This window comes from Pongo abelii, chromosome 16 (genome assembly GCF_028885655.2).
Source record: "Pongo abelii isolate AG06213 chromosome 16, NHGRI_mPonAbe1-v2.0_pri, whole genome shotgun sequence".
NCBI classification, from domain to species: Eukaryota; Metazoa; Chordata; class Mammalia; order Primates; family Hominidae; genus Pongo; species Pongo abelii.
Window position 1 is genome coordinate 82441561 of NC_072001.2, and position 24214 is coordinate 82465774.

The 24214-nt window shown below is 51.1% G+C and overlaps 1 protein-coding gene across 1 annotated transcript in view; it reads right to left on the reverse strand.

Annotated features, from left to right (window-relative positions):
• RASGRF1 (Ras protein specific guanine nucleotide releasing factor 1) overlaps positions 1–24214 on the reverse strand; it is a 129737-nt gene that overhangs the window by 104680 nt on the left and 843 nt on the right. The window lies entirely within an intron of this gene.

Consider the following 24214-nt stretch of genomic DNA (forward strand, 5'->3'; position numbering starts at 1 on the left):
TTTGAGCAACTGGGCATGTTGGGAGAGTCATAGACTGGGCTGGGGCATTGGCAGGAGGAAGGGGCAGGGGGCTCTGAGGGGCCAGCTCTGCCTGCAGAGGGATTCGTCGGAGAGAGAGGGCAGACAAACGAAGTGCTGGGGGCCCAGGCTGGGCCTGGGCCTGGTGAAACTTGGAGGAGAGAGGCAGGGGGTGAGGTACAAAGAGGGGCCCTTAGGTCTGCTGTTCAGAGGATGCACCACAAGCCAGCCATGGTGTGACACTGAGCCAGAGAGGGTGCCCGTCCCTCCATCCCTCGGTGTCCGGGTGGCAGGGAGCAGCAGCACAAGGTGCAGTGTGTAAACTAATTTTAGCTTCTGCTGACATTTATGTATTTTTGTTAATTGTCAGTCTAGGTGGCAGCCGGGTGTATGTGAAGTGGGGGGCGGGGGGAATGAGTATGGCGGGAGAGAGAGAGAGAGAGAGAGAGGAGAGAGAGAGAGAGTTGTTACAGAGTCAATGTCTGTCTCTTGTTTCCTAGGAAACAGATAACTGGGGCTATAGAATGAAATGTCAGCTACAGCCTCAAATAACTGAATCTGAAAGGCTCCAGTGGGCACCCTGCCCCCCTTGAGGAGGAAGCAGGTGACACATAGTGGCAGGCGGCTACCTAGCACTTTCCCCATCTCTCGAGAGATGATGAACACACAAATGCTTGTCTCCCATGACCTCATTATTTCCACATTCACCAAGTGGAACAGGTATTCTCTGTGTTACAGCTGATGAACCTGAAGCTCAGAGAGGTTGAGCTGCTTGCCTAAGGCCAAACAGCAGGAAAGCAGAGAAGCTGAGATGACACACCTGCACTGGGCAACTGCTGCCTGCTCAGGCCCTGGGCTTGGCCCTGGGATGCAAAGACAAAAAGGCAAAGTCCCCACCTCAAGGAGCCTGTAGGTAGGTGAGACTCAGTCCTAAATCAGAAACAAGGCACTCAGCTACATACAGGCACAGTGGGGTTGCTGGGTCTCCTTAGAGCCCCAAGGGGAATGTTCCAGAGCTATAGGAGCCCATTGCTGGGACCAGAGCAGGAGTGTTCTCCTTCCCTACAGGGTCACCAGGGGACTCAGAGCTGCATAGGGTGATGGGCTTGGCTGAGGCCTTTCACTCCTCACAGAGGCTTCTTCCCAATCAGCCCTACTGAGTGGGGAAGCAGATGGCTCCCTGCTACCCGTGTGTACTGGAATCCCCTGCAGCCTCACCCCTGCTGGAAACCTAACTGTGAGGAAGGATGCCAGGAAGACCCTCCAGGCCTGAACCCAGTCATCAGAGACCTTGAGCTTCTGACAGGTTATGATGCCCAACTCTCCATCCTGCAGACCAGGCACGGGGTTCCTGGAGGCTTCAGGAAGCCCGCCGCAGGCTACCCAGAGGCTTCCCCCACTCCCTTCCTGTCACTCCAATAGTTGCTAGTTCATCTGCCCGTCTACTCCATCTGTGTGGCCTCGCTCTGACCCCATCACCGCTGTCCTAGGTTAGGTCCCACGACCTTTCTCCTGGGCTACTGCCACAGTCTCCTAACAAGCATCCTGCATCTGCTGTCCTCCTGGGATAGGAGACACTGCCTAGACCCTGAGTGACTGACAGGCTTAGAATTCAAGTGAAGTGGCCAGTTTATGGAGGGGTGGCCTTCGGGACAAGCGTGACCCAGAAGCTTCCCTGTGAGGCATAACAGCCAGGCTCCAGGGGCCAGGGTGAGCTCTGGGAGTATCCAGAGCCACTTCAGGCTCCCGGCCGAGGAACTGCAGTCCAGGCAGCTGTGAGGGCCTCCACCTTAAAGAGAAGGGGAAACTGGAGGATCTACCATGCCTCAGGCATGGTACTAGGTTCTTTCACACATCAGCTGACTAGAGACACAACTGCCCTAGAAATTAAGTCTGTTATCCCCATTTAGAGGACATGTGGAGGCAAGACACATTCATTTGTCTAAGGTCACCAGGCTAGAAACAGCATCACTGAAGCCAGAACCCAGGGCGGCCTTTGCCCAGTGGTGCTTTTGCTGCTGCAGGAGGCCTGAGCTGGAATATAAGTGCCTCGAATGACTTGAGAGCAGTTTGTTCCCTTCGTGCTTGTGAACCTGCCCCCTGACATCTGTTTTATGCAACCACATTGCCCGACTGACTTGTAGAAATTGTTTGCTAAGGGAAAGTCAGCTTCCACCCAGAGTTTCTGAATCAGCACAAATTCAGACTCTGGGTAGCAAGTAAATGAGACTTTGCTCTATGTAGGAATTGGTAGGGACAGAGATAGAGACGGAGACAGAGATAAGATAGAGATAGATGGGTGGGGGCAGGTGGGAGAGGGAGAAGCCTACAGAGATGCAGAGACAGAGTATAATCCACTGGGAAAGACCAAAGCCCACGTCTAGAGAGAGAGGATGAGCTCCAGGCTCCTGGAAGATGCTACAAAAAAGGGAGCTTAGAGAGGTGAAAGGGACTCAGTGAGAATGTCAGATTTCCAAACCTATGTGCAGGAAAACCTAAAACACAACCAGTGGTGTGGGGAAAAAAAGGGAAAGCGACTGATTTTGTGAGGCCCTGCTGCGTGCCTGTCACCCTGCAGGCACTGTCCCTGTGTTCCTGAGGGAGCCCAGCCACAGTGGAGGTAGGTGGCACGACCCCACTTCACAGAGGGGGCTGAGGCTTGGAGGTGGGTGTGAGGTGTCTCTGGGATTGCTGTCTATGGTGACAGTGGCTTGGCTCTTAGCCCAGGGCCCTTCTGTTCACCCTGTTTGTTCTCTTCACTGTAATGGACAAGAGTTAATAGGGGGCAAGTGGCTTTCTGGGTAGGGAAAGAGCACTGGAAAGGGGGTCTTATCTGGTGTCAGTTCTGCAGTTGAGACAGTGTGGCTTGGGGGCAACTAAGTCTCTTCCTCCTTGTCATCCTTAGCTTCCTCATCTATGAAATGGGGAGTTAAATGAGCTGGGCTCAAGGTCTTTTTGAGCATATATATATATATATATATATATATATATATATATATATATACACACACACACACACACACACACATATTTATATGTATAAGTATATATATACACACATAAATATACACATGCTTTTATATCCATCTATCGATATATATATACATATATATTTATATATGTGTATATACACACACACACACACGCTTTTATATCCATCTATCAATATATCTGGAGAATGTGAATGAGAGTGTGCATGTGTGGATGTGTGTGGATGTGTTTTGGGTCTTTCCCTGCACTTCTGGATAGGCCCTGGGTTGTTCCCAATCTCTCCCATAGCTCTCAGAGGCTGTGTATGTTTCTGGCCCATCCCTCTTCTCTGTCAGGGTCAGGTGTGTGGCCTAAGTGTGGTCTGAGGGTCTGGGCATGGCACTGTGTCGTGGGGTCAGCCTGGCAGGCTGAACCCCAGCAGAGGCCAGGCGAGGACCCCTCCCTGGGTCCCAGGGAACACACAGGCCAGAGATTCAGGTCTCAGGGAAAAGAGTTTACCTGGACCACAGGCCTGGCCGGGCTTAGGCTTGGGGATGGGGGTATCTGCACTCCATTCTTCCCCTCACCTATAGGACTTCTCCATGAGGCCCCTCCTTCCTTGGAGCCTCACAGCCTGGCTGACCCTTTGGTCTTGGACTGCTCAGGGCCAGGGCTTGTACCTGCTTCATTTGGAAACTCTAGAACACTGCACAGAGCCTAGTACTGAGTGGATGCTGATGAATAGCTGAAGAATGAGTGAATGAACAGACACATGAATGCTTTACCTTGGGGTTCTGATGATGTCCTGATGAGGCACCCAAGACCTCATGATGGTCCTCACATCTCTTGCACTTGTTAATAATGATTTTGCAAGCAATGCTTCTGGGCACTTGTGACATCCCAGCCACACTGCTGTATCTCTCAGGGACACAGGCCCATGTGGGGATGGCAAGACCCCGTTTGCTGTCTTTGGTGAGTGAGGATCTGTAACCACTGTTTTTGTCCCAATGTAAGCTCACCCCAAATAAGCGGAGCCCCGGGAGTGAGGAATATAAGTGATAGAATTTTCTCTGTGCCAACCAATTTCCCATCTTTATCCTACTTTCCAGCCAAGCTGGAGGGACTGGGCAGACTTCTCCAGGGGAAGCAGGTCTTGCTGCAGCAGTTGGACAGAAAGAGATATTTTGGTGATGGTATCAGAATAGTAAAGACTATAAATGCTGGTGTTTCTTAAGTAAGGGAAGGCAAAGATTTGGGGGAAACGGGGGCAGAAGAAGGGACTTCCTATTGCTTCTTATTGGGTCCTTGAGGTGCCTGGGCTGAAAAGGCCTTGATCTTTGTCCACCTTCCTCACCCACTGCCAACATTTTATTATGAAAACTTTAAACATTCACAGACATTATAATTATTTTACAGTAAAAACCCATATCCTACCACCTAGCTTTCACCATTACACTTTATGGCATTTGCGGAAAACCTTGGCCCTTATGAGGCTCTTATGCACCATTCACCCAAATGGAAGTTTCCCTGCCATGAGCTGACACAGACACCTGAAGACAGTGGAAGCTCCCAACCCAGGATGTCCCCATGAGGTCCATGGATGGTGGCAGCAGGGGCTGAGGAGTGATGTTCAGGGTGCCTTGCTTCTGCCTGGGAAATGCTCAGATGCTAACATTCTGCTCAGGTCGCATTTGGTTCCACAGGTGTGAGGTTGGGTCTGGGATATGCTCGTGTGTCCTGTTGATCTTCTGGGACTTTGGAGATGGAGAGCACATGGAAGTCTCAGGGTTGCAATAGCCCAGCTTTGTGGTCCAGTTTGGGTCAAGGAGCCCACTCTCCACCCAGCCCCTACCTGGGCAGCTCCCCTGACTGGGACAGAGCATATAACTGGGAAAAAAGGGAGACAGATGCTTCAGTTCAGCCTTAGTTTCTGTCTGGGGTTTTTTTTTTTTTTTTTTTTTAAAAAGGGAGACTCTATTTGGGAAACTTGATATCCTTTTGAGATAAAGAAGTGGCCCTAATAATTGGAGGAGGACTAAGCAGGTGGAGGTTCATATTCCTACATGTTTCAGATGACAACAAATGACAGGTGTAGGTGGCATTGTGTTATCTGGGAAATGCTATTGTTGGTACTACTTGCTAGCTGTGTAACCTGGGGCCAGTCACTGGATGGCTCTCACCTCAGTTTCTTCATCTACAAAATGGGCATAAGAAGAGTCCCTTCCTTGCATGGTTGTTGTGAGAGTCAAGTGAGATAATGCTGGTGCCTGCAAGCAAGCATCCAATGCACGTTCACTATGCTTCTTTTTTTATTAATATTTTTGATAACTTTCTCCTTGGCAAGCTTGGGTGCCTACTTCAAAGCACAGGTGATTTCTTAGCTAGTATGGGCTTCGGGTAAAAATATGATGATCTTCTAGGCCCTACTCCATTTTAGAAGTTCAGGACAACTTCAGGGAAATAGACACAAAGTTGTTGAGGATCTGAATTGCCCATCTCGTGGGTGACTGGTGGCTGCACAGGAGCATGTCAAGGCTCAGGGCAACCCTCCCCAAGGGACACTCGGACCTCTTATCCTCTGCTGGTCTCCAGCCCCGGGAGAGTAGCCGCACCCTCAGGTTGGGCTGTTGATGCTCATGCTGTTTTCCCAAGGAGCAAATATGCAAGGGAGATGAATGTTGGCTTGGACATGCTTGAGCCTGAAGCCTTGTTTTCATGGTGGGTCTCAGGACCCACTGCAAGGCTATCTCCCATTACTGCACCTTCAACAAGGAGCAGGGCTGCCTCTGGCATGGATAGGCCAAAGTTCTAGAAAAACTCCACCTCTTGGCTCTTTGATCCTGGAAAGGGATCATTTCCTTTCCTCTCTGTTCTTTCCATTTCTCTCTGTCTCTCTCCTTTGCATTCTCTGAAGCTTTCTTTTTTCTTTTCTTTTTTTTTTTTTTTTGAGTCAGAGTCTCACTCTGTTGCCCAGGCTGGAGTACAGTGGCACAATCTCTGCTCACTGCAACCTCCACCTTCCGGGTTCAAGTGATTCTCCTGCCTCAGCCTCCCGAATTGCTGGGACTACAGGTGTGCGCCACCATGCCCAGCTAATTTTTTTTTTTTGTATTTTTAGTAGAGACGGGGTTTTGCAATGTTGGCCAGGGTGGTCTCGAACACCTGTCCTCAAGTGATCCATCCGCCTTGGCCTCCCAAAGTGCTGGGATCATAGTTGTGAGCCACTGCGCTTGGCCCTCTGCAGCTGTCTCCTTCTTTGTGTCTCTGTTCCTGCCTTTCTCCTCTGTGTCCCCTTCCCAGGTCTTCCCTCCCCACTCTTCCCAGCTTCCTTCCACATGGCAGGTGAAGTCAGCTGGTCAGGGTGGTACCAGCTGCAAAGTGGCACCCCATATTGGGGCCCCCTCGTTTCCCCTTTCTTGGCTTCCTCCTCTTCTCCAGGCTGTGACTGAGTGTACCAGGGCCAGGGGCTCCCATCTCCTTCCCCCTGTCCTAGAAGTCTGAACACATATCTTCTGGCCCTAAGACTCGCTCTCCTGTCCCTATGATCTATTCTGGCTGGTTTGGGTGTGTTTTGGGAGAGGCTTTCTGGATTCTGGAGCAGTACCATCTGCTATTGGGAAATGAGCTTAGGGAGGAAGGAGGAGCCACTGGCCTGGTTTGGTTCGAGGCCCAAGCTCCAAAGCCTCAGTCGGGGCCAGTCCAGCTCCCTGGAGCTCTGAGATAGCTGGAGAGAACTGAGGAGCGTTATATTGCCGGTGACTGCCTGAGGACCTCACGAGGGTGGTGGTCTGGAGCAGTTAGGGGGTTTCTGGGAGTTCTTGATAAGTAATGTGAATATCAATTTCTTCCATGGAAAAACAATGACCCTGCACAGCACCAGAGCTCTTGAGACAGTCTCATAACCTCAGCTGGTATCGGTTCAGAGCTCAGGCTGACCTGAGTCACCTTTGAAAGCTGAACTCCCACCTGGGCTTCCTCAGAGTTACAAGGTTGGGCAGAGGCCAGAGACAGATCCCTCCAAAGCTGCAGAGTAAAAACCAGACTCACACTGGGGGCAACACTGGAGCTGCTGTGATGAGGCCAGGATCACAACTTGGACATCCCCAGAATGATGCTGAGACCAACCAGAGCTACCCAGAACTTCTCAGACTCACAACACGCGAGCCTCAGTGTGACCACAGGATAGGACCCGAGTCACACCTGCCACAACAATGTGACCACATAGGCTTGCCTGGATCCCGGTTGGATTCCTCTGCAGAACAGCAGCATTGTTCTAGAGTCAGTCCCAGGGACACCCTAGAACTCTCCAATGCAACAGAGAGCCTCATGCCCACCTTCCCTGGGCCCTGGATGAGATCAGGACTCACTATATGTGATCAAGGATATAGGATACATTCAGATATAGGACCCGAGTCCAAGTTTCAATAACAAATCTTCACAGGCCTACTAGAGTTGCTGAAACAGATCTAGCATCCCCCGCAGCCCTTCACCAGACTGCCCAGATCCCGGAAGGGGAGTCATGATGCCTGATAAGCCCATGGCTCTTTCTAAGGGCAGCTGGTTCCTGTGGGGAAGCTGGGCTGGGGCCAGGTAGAGCAAGGGCTCCCCAAACTGCCCCAACAGGGAAGTGAGGCTGGGAGTTTGCCTTAGTAAATAGGAGGAGAGGCAGTTGGTTGGCAGTATCATCAGAAGCTGTAAGGAGACCACTAGGAGTCGGGGTTGTGAGAGACAAGAAGGGTAGGTGAGCAGGAGGTGTGAGGCCAAGCAGAGATAGCAGAGCACTGAGGGTGGCACTGGCAGACATGGGGTGCCGCTGAGTTGCACTGAGGGTGGAAAGCTAGAGGTGGCGTGTCAGGCTCTGGCTGCAGGTGGTTGAGGGTGGCATGGGGACAAGACTGGCTGCCCTGGAACACCTGGATTCCACCTCTTCTCAGTTATGTGTGCTGGGAATGCTGCCTGTACTGTGGTTCTTGTTCTTCCAAGAATGTCCCACCACCCTTACTGCCATGAGAATCCTTAAAGTCACTGGAGCCGCAGCAGCACCCAAATCACCTCAGAATTTATTAGGTCTGTAAGTTCTTGGGCTCCATCCTGGACCTCTGGTTTGAAACAAGCCCCCCAGGTGATCCTGCTGCACCCTGTGGTATGAGAAGCATTGCTTAAGACAAGCCACCATTACTTGAGATAAAACTACATGTGGGGCCAGGACTGTCTTCAGTCTTGCTGGGTGCCACCAGTTTTCCAGGACCAGGCTCAGATCTATAGCTCTGCTGGGCAGGAGCTGCCCTAGAGGTAAGTAGATGTAAAAATGCATTTCTCCTACTTCAGTATCCCAGTTTTCCACTCCAAATCCCTTGGGGCACTTGCTAAAAATGTAGATCTCCAGGCACTAGCTGCCTTCTGAATCAGGATCCCTAGGGGTATGGCTGGGATTTATTTTAAAGAGCACCCTAGGTGATTCTGTACATGCTCATGCTTCAAGGAGAACTGATAAGCCCATGACTCCTAAGGGCAAGTGGCCCCTGTGGGGAAATTGGGCTGAGGCTCTTCCCTGAACTGGACTGGAGCCAGGTTAGGGTGGGGATAGGCAGTTGATGTGAGGGTCAATGATGGGAAGTCTTATAGTCCAGAGATACATCCGAACCTGGCTTAGCCCAGTACTGCAAGGACAGCCTCAGCACTACCAGTGCACTCACCAGGTTGTGAAGGCAGGGTCAGTACCCTATGCGGAGCTTAACCTGGGCGGGAGGCGCAGGTCCACTATCATATATGGAAGGTGCCATGGGCTGTGTAGAAAGACCCTTATCATGAGCCTCACTAGCCTGCATGGGCCAAGTCAGAGCCACACCCAGGCCTCATAATGCATCCAGGGATTCGCAGAACCATCGCTGGGGTCCAACTGCAGTTGTATGAACAGACCACAGCCTCATTCAGGGACTCCCCAGAAATGCAAGAGAGGAAGAAACCACCAATGGGCCACACCCGATTTTGCTAGAGAAGAGGCAAGACTTGGTGAACCACTTCTAAAGCCCCTGCAGGGCTGCAGAGATGGGCCCAGAGCTCCACCTGGGGCCTCCACAGAGATCAAGGATGGACCTAGAGCTTTCCTACAGCAGAAGTAAGAGATGGATAACCTGATTTGAGATTCCACCAGGAGTCCTAAGATCGAGCGAGAAATACTCGCAGTATCAAAATCACTGTAACAGATCCACAATGATTCCAAGGCATTCCCAAGTGCAGGGATGGAGCCTGGACCTTCTGAGGCTTGACCTGGGTTTCTGAGTATCCCTAGACCTGTGAGTCTCAACCATGGCTGGACACTGGAGTTTGATGTAGCATCCCCGGGTGATTCCAATGGGCAGCCAAGGTTGAGAACTACTCACTAGTCTAGACTTTCGCCTGGGGCTTCAGTAGGAAAAGAGGGATTGATCCACAAACTATACCTGCGACCTACCAGGCTCACAGGCGGGGATTCAGAAATCACATCTGGGGTTGTGCCAGGACTAGACTCACATGTGGGCCCTTGTCTTTGCTGGAGGAAATGTTCTGGAACCACACCTGTGGCCTTAGTTGACCTGGAGGTGCATGAGCTCCAGCGCATATCTGGCCCCAGTATGCCCTTCCTGTCCAGAATGTCCTTCCTGGCCCCAGTATGCCTCTCCTGTCCAACCGGACTGCAAAATGGCCCGTGCTACCCCAGGTCAGTCTGGAGCTGGATCTACTTCCCCTCTGGAAGCTGGGGCTGGGGACTTGAAGCTCCACTTGCTTAGACTCTCTTTTGCCTCCTGCCTCTCCCAACTGACCAGCAGCCCCTACAGCCTCTGCACTGAACACAGAACACTGGACAACCACAGACAGTGGGGTGACCAACTGTCCTGGGTTTGCCTGAGACTAACGAGTTTCCTGGGGACATGGCACTTTCAGTACTAAAACCAAGACAGTCCTGAGCAAACTGGGATGTTTGGTTCCCCTACAGACAGAGGAGCAGGTGGAACCCTCCATAGCTGAGTCTGGGTCTGGCAGTGAAGCTCAGAGCTGGGCACTCTGGGCAGCCTTTTCATCTCTCTGAGCCCTGGTTCCTTTCTGACAAACAGGCCCAACAACACTTGCCTTGGTCTATTCTATACACATGGTATTAGAGTGAAGATTTCCCACACCTTTTACTCTCCAAGTTGTTTCTCGTTCATTAATTCAACCAGTATTTAGCCCCCACTAGAAGCCAGACATAGTTCACTTTGCAGCCATCAATGACAACACGCATGTCAGCTGTATATGTGCTTTTGGAAAGGTATGGTGGTTCTTCCTAATGGGCGAGCTGCGGGGGCTCCCAGATAGCACCCCATCCTGTGCCATCAAGGCCATTCTCAACTCATATCATAATGATGTTCTGATTATCTTTCCAGCTACAGCCCATAATCTCAATCCAGGCTACACATTAGCGATGTCTGGGAACTTAAAGAAGCACTGTCGCTCAAGTCCCTTCTCAGATCCATTAAAACAGAGTAGTGGGTGGGGAAGGGAGGGGAGGGGAGGTTGCAGGCACTGGTCTTTTCGAAAGTCCCCCAGCTGGTTATAATCACCCAGAGTTTGGAACCCCTGAGGGAGGAGCAACGTGGTTGTTGTCATACTAGAAACGCAGGACTTCTCCCCTGCCCCTCATGCCCTCTCAGAAGCCCATGGTCCTGGACGCAGCTGCCTGGAGCAGCAGTGGACATGCACCAGGGTTCACCCATCTGGGGCTCCTGGGAATGTGGCATAGTGGCACAGAGACACCAGGCTGATGAGCTGCATGTGTGAGCTCTAAGTGCAAGTAAGAAACCAAGAAGGAAGCAGAAGGGTCTCACAGAAAGTGGCAAGAGGTGGTGATGGAACTCAAGTGGTGGGGACAAGGCTAGGTGGAGGTGTTCAGGCCATGGAGACCCAGATGTATATTTTCTCCCTGGGTTCCATTAACTACCGTTGTGTTTCTTCCAGGATAGTCCTCTCTTGCTCAAGCTGCTTTGAGCAAAAGGCTCCTGCTCCTTTCAAAGAAATGATTCCTGACCAAGAACTCTCCCTGGAGCCTGGCACCGTGCCTTGGCCAGAGCACAGGGTAGCCCTGGTTGACTGAATGGGTGACTGAATGCATTTGTCACCACTGCCCAGGAGCCCAGCTTATTAATTGGTTAATAGCAAAAGCCACAAAGGGGGTGGTGTTGAATATACCCCTCAGGCATGGGTAGTGGAGCTGGCTGGAAGGGGTTGGGGGGACTGGTTTTTCATGAAAGCCATCTGTGCCTCTTCAGGGAGAGCTGACAGGGCACAGAGCAGTCCTTCCATAAGGAGCCTTTTCTGGAACATCCATGGAATCTTATTTTCATTTTTTGGGAAGATCTATCAATATTCCATAAAACCAGTGTTCCAGGGAGTCCATTTTGGGGCCCTGGGGTTGTGAGGTCTACCAGGGCTTGGAGTCATCAGACCTAGGTTCAAATTTATTATTTATTATTTAGCCTTGGGGTCTTCAACACACCTCTTCACTTCTGTGGGCAGTCTCCTTTTTCACAAAATGGGGACAATATTACCCACCTCACGGGGTTGTTTAGGACAGCATTGTGGGAGCTCCTCGTTCATGAAAAGGCTCAAATAGTGTTTTGTAAACCACTGGATTCATTTACAAGGTCAAATGATGGGTCTAATCAACCTAGCAGTGGTACATTACTGGAAAACACACATGCATGAGCATTCATATGCCTGCACACATACATACAATGTAGGATCCAGCCGCTGTCCTGAGGGCGTGGTGGGGAGGGGCTCATAACCAGAATGGTCACAGCCATGCAAGATCAGTGGGTTACAGGGAGATGGTGTTTGTGGCATCCTGTACATTATCTTCAGTTCCTGCTTCTCTCCTCTTCCTGCTGTGTAACTGGCTGCCAGTTGTATCTGTTTTTCGTCTCTAGTGTTTCTGGAATCTGTGCCTTCCCCCATCCTCACTGCCATGCCTGCTTCAGCGATTCATCATTACCCACCTGGACCATCAAACAGTCCCCTCTGATCTCCTTGCCCCCTCCAATTCATCCCGCCTTTCGGGAGTTCAGACCTGCCGCCTGGGCCTCTGCTCGTTGCCTCCTCTGAGAGAAGGGGTGGGTGGGGTGGGCTCGGGGATAGATGCCACCACTCTTGGCTGATCCCACCCCTTACCAGGTCCCACTCTGCTGCTCTGGTTAGGGCCAGCTCTCCCCAACTGGGTCCTGGCTCCTCCTCCCCGCCATCATTGACCTTTGGGGCTGAGGCCCCACAGGTGCTGTGCTTCTGCCACATGCTGCCTAATATCCCAGTACAGGGAGGGGCTGTGCTACAGAGAACCTGGTTTGTGTGTGTGTGTGTGTGTTTGTATGCATGCATGTGTGTATGTGTGCACTTGCCCTGGCCCAGGGTCCAACCTCTCTCCTTCCTTCCATCTATATGGGGACATCCATCTAGGCCCCCCCATCCCCACCCAGATCCTCCAGCTCCCTTTTCCATCTCCTTCCCAGGGCAAGTCACTCTGTCCCATGACCCTTGCAGGCCACCCCAAGAGCATCTTCTGACCTCTCTCACAGCTGCTGCAATGCAGCGCATGCTCATCAACGCTGGTTCCTTCCAGCCCTGGCTGCACGCGCTCATGCCGTGGTGTACAGTGGGGGATTCACTAAGTACATTATTCCCAAGTCGGGGAATACTTCCTGCACCTGTGGGGCCAGCAGAGGCTAATACTTCCATTGAGCAGGAAGGCAGTCCACGGAGCAGGAAGTATCAGCTTTTCCCATGCCCCCCTAGTTCCTCCACACCAATCCAGAAAGAACTCATCCACCCTGACTACTCATATCCCCTACCTCTCTTGATGTGGCTTCACGCAGCATCAGGACCCCACTTTGTGACCTCCTTCCTAGCTCCAATTGGATTCTTTCTGCCCAACCTCTGCCTCTGAGTTCTCAAGTCTGAGTCTTCCTGGGTCATGGTGGCTGCACCAGAACCTCTGCTTTGTCCCTGTTCTCAGTGCCTGTCTCAGGTCTTTGTCCAGATTCCCAGTCTTTAGGGCCTGAGCCATACGCCACTCTGGACCCCAAACCAGCCCAGGAAGAGGCCTGCGGCCAGAGACTGACCTCCTGGGTGCCATGCTGCGTGCTCACTCATCCTCCCTGCCTGGCCTCGCTGGGAGTTGAGAGGAAGAAGGTGGGAGGAGATTCAGGAAGTGACTGCAACCTCAGGGCTTAGAAGCCCTTGAAAGCCCCCCTCTTTCAGAATCAGCCTTGAACGAGGCTGTGCTTGACCCAACGCCTGGGGGCCCATGTCAGTGCAGGCCTCCAAGCTTCTGCCTGCGGAAGGGTCTCTGTTTTAATGTAAACTACTCCAGGGCCTGGGCACCATGGCTACAGATGAAATGGGTCCTGGTGGCTGTTACACTTGGCTGGTCCTGCACAAACATCTTTCAATCTGTGATGACGCCTCAGCCAGCCTGCCCTCCCCTTTTCAACAGCCCCCGTTCTCATACTTGCTGAATGAAGGTACAGACTTCAGTATGGATATATCTGCTCTTCAGCTTTTGTCAAAAACTTGATTGGAAATGGCCCATGTGCGGGGATATTTACTTATTAACTGCAGCTCCATTTGTAATAGCAAAAGACTTTAAATTACCTAAATATCCCTCAAGAAGAGACTGGCCAAAAAAAAAAAAAAAAAAAAAAAATGATAGCATGTCCACACCATGGAATACTATAGAGCCATAAAAAAGAATGGTGATCAATGTACTCACAGAGAATCCTCTCCACAAAATAGTGAGAAAAACATGGTGCAGACTGTGTTGCCATTTATATAATTATACATGCATGCACATAGACGGACAGATGTTTGCATGTATATGTATATATATATATAAAATCCCTCTGGGAGAATGGATAAGAAACTGGTATAATGGCCACTAGGGAAGTGAACAGAGTCACTGAAGGAGCACTGCCACTGTATACTTTTTTGTCTCTTTTGAATGTTGAGCTATGGAAATGCATTACCAATCCTAAAATTTAAAATAAAAGAAGGCAATGGCTATTTAAGAGGGTCCAATTGCCCATCCGTTCCCCAGCCTTCTCCAAGCTGCACCCTGTGTTATCTGGACACCAGGACACACCTCCCTGGGACCCCACCATTTAAGCCTCCTGGAATGTGGTCTTCACTGAGCATGCTCAGCCTCCCCTAAGAGCCAGCAGATGCGACTCATGGGGGCAGGCCCTATACTGGCAGTGCCTCTGCCCTCAAGGTTATCATCATTTCCCTGCTGGTCCCCCGTATGCAAGCTCCTGGGACACAAGTACTCTTGCCTGAGCAACTGGACTTTGTCTTTCCATGAGGCAACGACTATCTCATAACTAGCCTGTTTCCTTCCTTGCTCAGGCTACCAGGAAACTCTAAGATGTAATTACTTGCTTCTCCTCACTGGTGCCCAACCGATATTGGCTTTCCTCCTGAAACACCAGCCCTTCCCTCCAACTCCAATTCCTTGCTGCCTGCAGATGTGACCAGAGGTGAAGTGCAGTGAGGGGGCAGGAAGGCCCATTGAGGCAGGAAAGGGGGTGAGAGCGCAGCAGCAGGCTGAGGGCACAGGGAAACTGGGCAGGCTGAGAACACTACATGTGAACAGGTTCTTCCAAATGATTTCACTCATTTCTTGAGTTTGGCTAAGAGCCCAAGAGGTATCTAAACAAAGTTGATTATATTTCACTCATATGGTCTCACAGGAAAAGTTCATCTCGATCAGGTTTCTCTAAATTTCTGCATGGAGTTTTGGAATACCAGCTAAGGTTATCAAAAATTCTTTCATTCTTCTAAAACTGATTTTGAAAGGACTTTATTTTAAGATCTGAGTTGGATTTTCCAGTTTGAAAAAAAAAAAAAAAGCTCAACTAGGAAGTATCTTTTGGAAAATAATTATCTCATGTTTCAGGGGAAAGAAATTGCATTAGCCCTGATGGATTAGTAAAATCTAGTCTTTAGAGTATAAATTACCTCATTTAACAACCAGCCTCAATGTCCACTAGACCTAGAACCGGGAGGCCTGGTGCAGATTCTGACTCTGACATTTAGCAGCGAGAGCTCAGTGCCTGGCACAAAATAGGCACTCAGTTGGTATTTGTGGAGAGAATGAACTCTGTCTATTCAAGCCTCGTCTGTCAAATGAGGATTGTGCCTCTCTTATGTAGAACCACAGTAACTGCAGGGTTACTGTGGTGGTTAAATGAAATGCTAATTGTGAAAAAGACTTTGTCATCTGAAAAGGTGCTTTATCTGAGTGGGTGGCTGACTTGGAAGGTGTGGAGACAACACTTGAAGCTTTCACGGGATGAGAATTTGACATTCCCATTGCCGCCCCAAACCCAGGATGTGGGAAGCCCCAGAGGGCATGGGGCAGAGGGCATGGGGCAGAGGGCATGGGGCAGAGGGCATGGGGCTGCAGAGTCTCAGGATCTTGAGCTCTGGATGGTATTAATGGCCCACCACTAAAGCACAGGCTTCAGTGGCTGAGTCACGGCTGGGATGGGAGTGGAGGGGAGACCTTTAGTGCTCATGGTACTTCCCAAATTCAGGCCTTTGCTACTGCTCAGTTCTGCAGCCTCCTCTTAACTGGCTTCCTGCCTCCAGATGGGTTTTCTCCTGTTCTCACTCTGTGGTGATCTTCCTAACACACAGATCGGAGCCGCCCCTCTCCCACTCAGAGCCCTGCACTGGCTCTGCACTGGGCCTGGGAAGGCCTGAGCTTTGGGACATAGCACACAGGCTTTTAGGGCAGCTTTGGTGTCCCCTGCAACCTATATGCCCCTAATCACCCCCTACACCCCAGGGCTGGGGGAAATGCCCTTACTGGACTCCCATAGCTCTCACCCCTCTTTGGCTCTTCTGTGTGCCAGCAGGGATTACACTGCATTGTGACTGTCTGTTCACAGGCTGTCCTCTCACTGGATGGTGAGCCCCTCCAGGGAGGGCCCCTGCTGTTTGTCCCATCCTCCCAGTGCCAGGGAGGCATAGGCCTGGCTCCTCAGAGGTACTGGTAAATCTCTGTTGAGTGAAGGCTGTCAATGGAGTGTTAACATCTCAGGAGGACACTTTAGCCTTTAAAATCCTCTCCCTTGTTAATTCCAGGGAAGCCTAGTGGCCAAAATGCTTCTGTGACATTTGGTCAAGAATGACAGAGTCACTGAGCTTAACGAAAGGAGGGGAGGCCAGGCAAGGATCCTGCCCCTGTAAGCTCTGAGCTTGCACTCACACCACATACTATCCGTGTCCTCATGAAACCACCATAAAACCTCTCTTCAGCTACTGTGTGTGTGACTGATGATCAGATTTGCATTTTAGAAAGATTGTTCTGGCTGCAGAGAGGCCAGTGGACTGGGGGTGGGGGCACGGTGCATGTGTGGGGACAGTGGATACCATTAGCACCATATTCTCCTCTCAGCCTTTCTGGCGCTCTGTGTTCCGGCACACAGTAGGTCTGCACTTCTGCACATCTTCTGAAATAAAGCCAGGTGGCTCACCCTGTCTAGTGAACTGTGCTCAGAGTGGATCCCTTCTGGGAAAAGCCAATGAGACATCTGTCACACTCCTTCCCCTCAGTGGAGGGGACCATGGAGGCTGGTGTCAGGACCAAGCCTCTACCAGCCCAGGTCCCTGAGTGATCATCATGAGCAGTGGCCTCCTGCCAGCTGCATGGAACGTAAAGCACAAGCAAGAGATGAGTCTTAGTTGTGCTGATGGAGATCTGGGGGTTGGTTGTTATTGCAGCACAACCCAACCTACCCTGACTAACACATCAGTTAGGAGGCCACTGCATAAGATGAGTCCAGGTGAGAGGTGATGCCAACCTGGACCAGAGTGGTGGAGGAAGAGAGGGACAGAGGGCACAGCTCTGAGAGATATACCCAGAAGGAGAAACTAACAGGGCTTGGTGATGGTTTGTCCACAGGGATGAAGGACGCTCCTGCAGCAATCATCTGTCCTTTGGTAGGGGCTTGCTTGCTCGGACCTTTTCAGGAACTCACAGGTTCTTTGAGCTAAGATTTCCAATCCTATTTTCATATGCAGGGTCAGGGCTCAGTGTTGGCTTGCTTCCAGCCTGCGAGAGACCCCAGGGACCTGGGTCACTGCTATAGTGAGGAACAGTCTTGTCATAAAGGTGGCAGCCAAAGCCCCAGCTGCTGCAATTTACTGATAACACCTATTGCGCTGTGCTAGGGCTTTCCAAACAGCATGTAGTTTAACACAGAGATGGGGAAACTGAGACTCAGAGAACTTAAAAGCCTTCCCAAGCTAGGAGGTGGCAGAGCCGAGATTTAGAGCCAGGATCTAACGCCGGGTCACCATGGCTGGAAATTCTCAATGCTGCCTCACTATCAGGGACAAAATAACTCCTCAGTGAAGGAGGCTGGAGGCTGGAAATGAAGGCTGCGTGTGTGAGGGGCTGTACTCTCCTCTCTGAGTCGGGGACAGAGAGTGGGGGTGTCCACACCTCCCAGCTGCTCCCTGCACGACAGTCGCCCTCACGGAAGTGTTTGGGCGTTGGCAGTGTTCTGGACCTCTCTCAAGTCCACGCGTCACTAGTGCTCCTGCATAAACATCAGGGGGCTGAGTTCTGTTCTTGGCTGCACGCACACGGGCACTGGCTCCACGCTCCCACAGATTCCAGGGAAACCGGATTGTGGGGTGTGGATGCCTGCCTTGGTGCGCTTCTCATCAACGCTCAGGGGATTCAGAGTTACAAGGTTCCCACCCAAGCAGAAACAAAAGCCGCCTTCACAAAAATCACTGGCGCGACTGTGACATATTTTCACCTGCTATTAATTCTCTTTCTTTCTCCACGTATTTTGGCAATAGACAGCAAGGAATAACAGTCCCCAGCCAGTCTTTATGCTGTGTTTGTGGATGAAGAGCTCAGGTTTTAGAATCAGGAAGACCTCCTGGGTTCATGGGCCAGCTTCTGCATGTACTTGCTAACTTTGAACAACTTAACATCTCTGAGCCTCAGTTTTGTCATCTAGAAAATGGGCAAATAGTGATAACCTCACAGGGCTGTTGGAATAATTAAGGGAAGAGCTGCATGTAAAACATGCACTCTGGTGCCTGGCACACAGCAGGTACTCAATAAATGGTATTTATTGTCATTCAGCATTTTTGATCTGGCGTTTTGAAACATGCTGCTACAAAATTATATACATTTAAATCTGCATTCATAGCATGGCAGAGTTGAAGGGCATTTAGTAATAACTTATGGCGAAGGTCAAGCTTTTTAAAGCATTAGGAAAGACAAAATCTCATGTGGAAACCTAATATATCAAACAGTTAAAAATGGGACTGCTCTGATTGATGTGGGAGTGTGGCCCCCAGGGCTCCTCAGAATGAGGCAGAAAAGCATCAATGAAGGGAAGTTGCGGATTTGTCTACAGTGACCCAGTGGGAGAGAAGGTTCAAATCCTACTTCTCCTGTGCAGGTTTGGCAAATCCTATGAAGGAGGAGTGACGGCACCTGCCTGGCAGTGTTGAAAAATGAAATCCTAGTGTGGACGAGCCACCAAATTCAACTTCCCAGTGCTGGCTCATTGCTCTTGAAGAAGTGCAAGCAAAGGCTGACCAGCCAGGCCAGGCTGTGAAAGCGTTGAGTGCAGGCAGACCCCAAAGTGACCTCATGAGGCTCTGCCCAGCTGGCACTATTCTCAGCCAGCCTGCACGTCCCCTGTGGTGCACCTGGCAGCCACATCACTTCATTCCCTGGGCTCTGGACAACAGGGCCGCCACCTGCTGAGCCTCTGCACATGCCCTTTTGTTTGGTCCGCCGCCCTCAGCACACACCACCCACTGTCCTCCTCGTGGGACTCCGCTGGTTTCTGTAATAAGTGTCCTTACCATACCAGAAGGTGGGGCGGGGGAGGGCACTAAAGCCCTTTTCTGCCCTTGGGCTTCTCAAATGTGACCTCCCTGAGATTAAATGTGATGAGATCACTGCCACTCATCCTCTTTCACTGCCCATAAACCTGCTTGTCTTCAGCTCTCCCCTCTCTACTGGTGACATGCATCTGCCTGGTGGCCTCAGGCAGAACCATGGACATCAGGTTTGATCCTGTCTTCTTTTCTGTTGCAACCAATGGGATGGCAGGTCTTGCCAATTTTCCACCTGAGTGTCTCTTGGTAAAGTTTTTTTAATCGTAAAGACCCCATTCCTTCATCCTCTCAGGGCTTCCACCTCTCTCACCCGGACTCTGGGTTCCAGCAGCCCCTGATTGGTCTCCTGCATCTGCCTGCCTCCTGCTTTCCTGGTGCTTACGTTCCAGTGGGGAGAAAGATGATTTGCAACCGTCCAAATACGTGAAGTATTCACAGACTGTGATCAATTGTATGAATAAAGAGTCCAGTGCTGTAAATGCATGTGATGACGGAGGCAATGTTTAGGCTAAGACCTGCAGGAGAAGAAGGAGCTGTTTATTCTAAGGGCATGGTTGGTGGGAGATCATTTCAGGTGGAGGGAACAGCTTCTGCCACAGCCTTGAGATAGGAAATGGGAGGCATATGCAGCTCTGAAAAGTGGTAGCCTGAGCAGGATGAGGAAGGAGGAGAGGGGATGGGTGGCTCTGGGTTAGAGGGGCCAGCAAAGGATGGATCTCACTGGGTACTCCAGGTCATGGTCGGGAGTTTGAATATCTTTCTAAAGGCAATGGGAGCCACTGATGCTTTCAGAGCGTCCCAGGGTTCTGTGTCTAAGGGCTGCTGCTTTTAGGGCAACCTTATTTTTCTACATTTAGCTTTTCATTTTTCTGATTGGCTGAGAGGCTGAATGTGCTATAACTCCAAGGAGTGTGTGCTTTGTAGTGACAACAGAATAGCTACAGTAAGTCTCAAGCAGGGTTCCATGAGCTCCTGAACCAAGGCAAGGCAGGGAGAGAGTCCCAGGCTCTTCAGGAGGGAAGAATTGCCAGCACTTGGTGATTACTGTGGGAGTGAGTTTTGAGGAGAGAGGTGAGAGGCGAGCTCCCTACTCAACTATGAGTGTTTTGAAGACAAAGATTAAGTTTTCTTCTTCTCTGTGTCTGCAGGACCTACCACAAGCCTGACACCAAGGGCCAAAATGTTTGCTGCGTGAATAAACAATGTGGAATTTTAGTTCAGGCTTGTGGATGTACGATTTGTTTCTGATTCTCACCACACTTGTCACCAAGCATAGTTGCAAGGAGCCGATATTCCCTTGTCCCACTCCAGGCATAATTACTGTGCCTCTTCAACTTCATTCCAACTCTAGGAACATTTGGGGGATGGGGTGGGAGATGAGTAGCCCACACAGTTGATCCTGGGACCCCACACCTGCTAGGGTTGGGCATGGTCTGGAGCGGGTGGGGTAGTCTTGCTGGTTTCCTATAGGTGCAAGCATCTTACAGTCTGCGTTGTTGGCACCATATGTATACCAGCGTCCCAGGGTTCTGTGTCTAAGGGCTGCTGCTTTTAGAGCAACCTTATTTTTCTACATTCAGCTTTTCATTTTTCTGATTGGCTGAGAGGTTGAATGTGCTATAACTCCAAGGAGGGTGTGCTTTGTGGTGACAACAGAATAGCTACAGAGTGAGAAAGCCAGAGAATGCATCTCATTTCTGCCATTGCCTTGCTGGGTAGCCACACTTGAAATTGTTTCGTCATCTGTAAAATGAGTGTACTCATTAGCCTCAGGGCTGTTGTTGATCTGAATCTGCCAGGCCAACCAGTAATGTGTCCTGTGCATGAGGACCAGGAGGGGGGCTTTGTCTTGTCTCTAGAGAAGGGCACAAAGTGGGTAGACAACAGGTTCTAAGAGGCCCCCCCCAGCTTCTGGGACCTCCAACAACATCAAGTTCTGAGGTTCTGGCTGCAAGGATTTGTCTGAGTCTCTTCTGTCCTAAGAGAATCAGGAAGAGCCTGGTGCCCACATTTTGACCCTTCCTGGTTGGGAAGAGTGAAAGAAGTGCTGGAGTTGGTTTGGCTGGGCACCCTACTGAGAAGCTGGGGCTGGACATTTTATTTCAGAGAGCTTGGAATGAGAGTGGGAAAAGCCGGGGTTGGGGGACTCCATGCCAAAGAAGGGTATGGAACACCAAGGGCCAACCTCTAGCGAAGCTGAACCCAAGCTCTAAGTCAACAGCACCTGGGCTTTCAGTGTGTGGGCTACATGGCTGGGAGCAGAAGAGGTCAGGACTGAGCAAAGGGCCCAGGCCAGGGAGGTGGCTTGCAGCTGCCGGATGGAATAAGGGGCATGGCTGTGCCAGTCTGACTTCATGAGGCCTTAGGATCCCAGGCTAGAGCTCCTGGACACGGGGGCTGCAGCAGAGGCAGTCAGACTGGTCTGAACACAGCCAGACTGCACAATGTTAGGATGGGCCTGGGGCTCGGTGCCAGAGTGCCTTGCATATCCCGCTATTAGAGCATCTTCACACGGTGAGGAGCTCACCCGTATCTATGTCTGTCTTCCTCAGGGGCTCACGGCCTGTGACAGTCAGCTTCTAGGTTGAGGACATAAAATATGGAATTAACATATGATAGGCTAACAAGTCCAGCTCAATGTGCGTTTCCTGTGCATCTACTATGTGCACGGTCCCTGACTCTGCCCCAGCCACTTAGGGGTGCCCAGCCAAGAGTTGGTTTCTATTCCTTCAAAAACCACCCCTGGCCCTTCAGGGAGGAAGCTGTCTGCTTGGACATTGGTAAAATGGCTTCCTGCTGAAACCAATTCTTCATCAGACACCAGCTAGTCTAGTTAAACAGATGGCTTCGTAGACGCCTCTCAACTCAGGCACTCTGTACATGCCCAGCAGATCGAGCCAAAGCTTCTTGTAGGCTCAAACCTGGTCACAGAATGGCCTGGAGTTAGGCCTCTCATGCTAGGCTCTGTGGCTTATGCCATGGGGCACTGAAGTCAAACAGAAACATGGAGCAGCTGCTGGCACCATTTATTTTACTCAAAGATTGAGAAAAGAGACAGTGATAAATTTTTGTACACATGTGTAGCCGGAAGGAGCAGGATCTAGTTTTCCACAGGAGTCAAACTTGGTCTAGAGGCAAATGGAACCTATATAAACATATGTGATTAAAGTATGAGTCTTTAACAGAAATTTGCGCCAGACTATCATCTGCTACTTTTAACCCTGTTCTGTTCTCTTGTGCTAGGAGGGCTGCTCTCGTGAACACACCTGAGGATCTCTGACTAGTCGTGTTCCGGGGAAATGGCTCTGAACATGAGTGCATCTCATCAATTAGTTTTGCACTGATGTTCCTCCCGTGGTCTACTGCTAGGATGATTTAATACCTGGGCCAAGAGTTGGATGATTTGAAATCAATGTAGGGTCTCATTTTCAGGAATTCTTAGGCATTGGATGAATTCTAGGTCTGATTCTGCCACTGATTTACTCCGTTGTAGGGTAACTCCCTTTCTTTGCCTCTCAGTTTCTTGGTCTGTAAAATGGGAAGGCTGTATCTCTGAGGTTCTGTACAACTTTAACATCTGGTGACCTAAATAGCTCTGTCCAGGTGGGCGTAATTCAGATTCAACTATGATTCGTCTAGATCTAACTAAAATGTATTGGGAGCATACTTTCATATACATTATTTAATGTAGGGCTCTCAAAACCCCAGAAAGGTAGGTGTTATTATCTTCATTTTGTAGATTACAAAATGGAAACTCAGAGAAGTTCAGCAAGTTAACCGAAGTCACACAGCCAGGAAGTCATAGAGCTGAGATTCAGTCTCAGGCCTGTCTGCCTTCACCTCCAGGGGGCTGAGAACAGATAGTACGAGCCCATACCAACTTGGCTTTCCCCACCCCTCACTTCCTGCCTACCCAGGAGCTCAGCTCTGGGATCCAGTGTAGTGGGTTGAGGGATGGAGGGGGGCTCTGGCTGGGGCTGGGGCTTGGGCTGCAGGCCCCGAGTAGGTGTGGGTAGACACTGGCTGGAGAGGGGCAAGTTCTGAAGGGCTGAGAGCAAATTCTCTAGTCTGGCCTGGGACTGGCTCTTCCACATGAGTTCCCCAGGCTCCATTTGAGCTTTAAGCTTAAGGAGCTGCCTGCCCTTTGCTCTTCTTTCCATCTGGGAGCCCCTGCTCACCACATGGCTTGTCATCCCCAGGGACCCACCCTCAAAAATTCCTGTCCACACTTCCCAGTCCTCAGAAACCATCTCCTAACACCCACTGGCTGAGGGTAGGGAAGGAAGAGATGTGCTAGAGAGACTGAGCTTGGATCTCTGTCCTGACAGTTGGGAGGAAGACTTCAAGCGATGCTTTTATTTCAACCAATTCAATCACCACCAGTCTGTGTCTTCATGCAGCAGTGGCTTTTGAGATTTCGGTTGTCTTTTCAGAATACTGGGACAGCCTCAACTACTTGCATGACGCTGGGCAAGTGAATTTCTCTCTCTGGGCCTCAATGTCCCCATCTAGGCAATCACCAGCCGTTGGGCCCTATGGATGGCAGGTTCCTGCCGGCAGTGGCATTTTAGGATCCACTATCATCTGCTTTATCTTCCTAGAGGCAAGAGGCTGGACCAGATGCTTTTGGAAAGCGCACCAAGCTTAGAGGTGGCTCTCTCTGCAGGTGCCCCTCCTCCCTTCACGCCAGAGGCTCACCCCCACCCCGCCCAGGCTCCCTGTTAGAGCCAGGCCTGGCTCTTTAGCCTTGCAGCTCAGGAAACCAGAGCGCAGCGCTATAGCCGCGACTGCGGCGGCGGCGGCGGCGGCGGCGGCGGCGGCGCAGGGGGCGGGGGAGGAGAGAAGCGCCCACTTGTCCCGCTGCCTCCGCAGCAGCCCTGGCCCTAGCCCCGGCGCATCAGAACGGTCCTTGGGAATCTTTGGGCTTGTTGCTCCGGCGGCCGCCAGCTGGGAGCCCACCACCGCTCGATGGTACCGAACCGACCCGTGTAGCCCCGCAACCCCAGCCCAACTCCGCGGAGCTAGCGCAGGCTGCTCTCCGCCCTCAGCTGCGGCGAGGCAAGGGCTGGCAGCGCTCGGACGCCTCCGTCTTGCCCTTCCCATGCCTAAGCGCGGGGAATTACACGTTCCCGGTGTGGAACAGACGATCGGGGCTATTAGGGCTGGGCGGTGGGAGTGGGGGTTGGGAGCACCATTTTTGGCTGGACGTGTATCCAGATTCATCGTCTCTGTCTGGTCCTTAGGACCCCATCTTCCTCTGCATCTCCAGGTGTCGGCCCCTCTG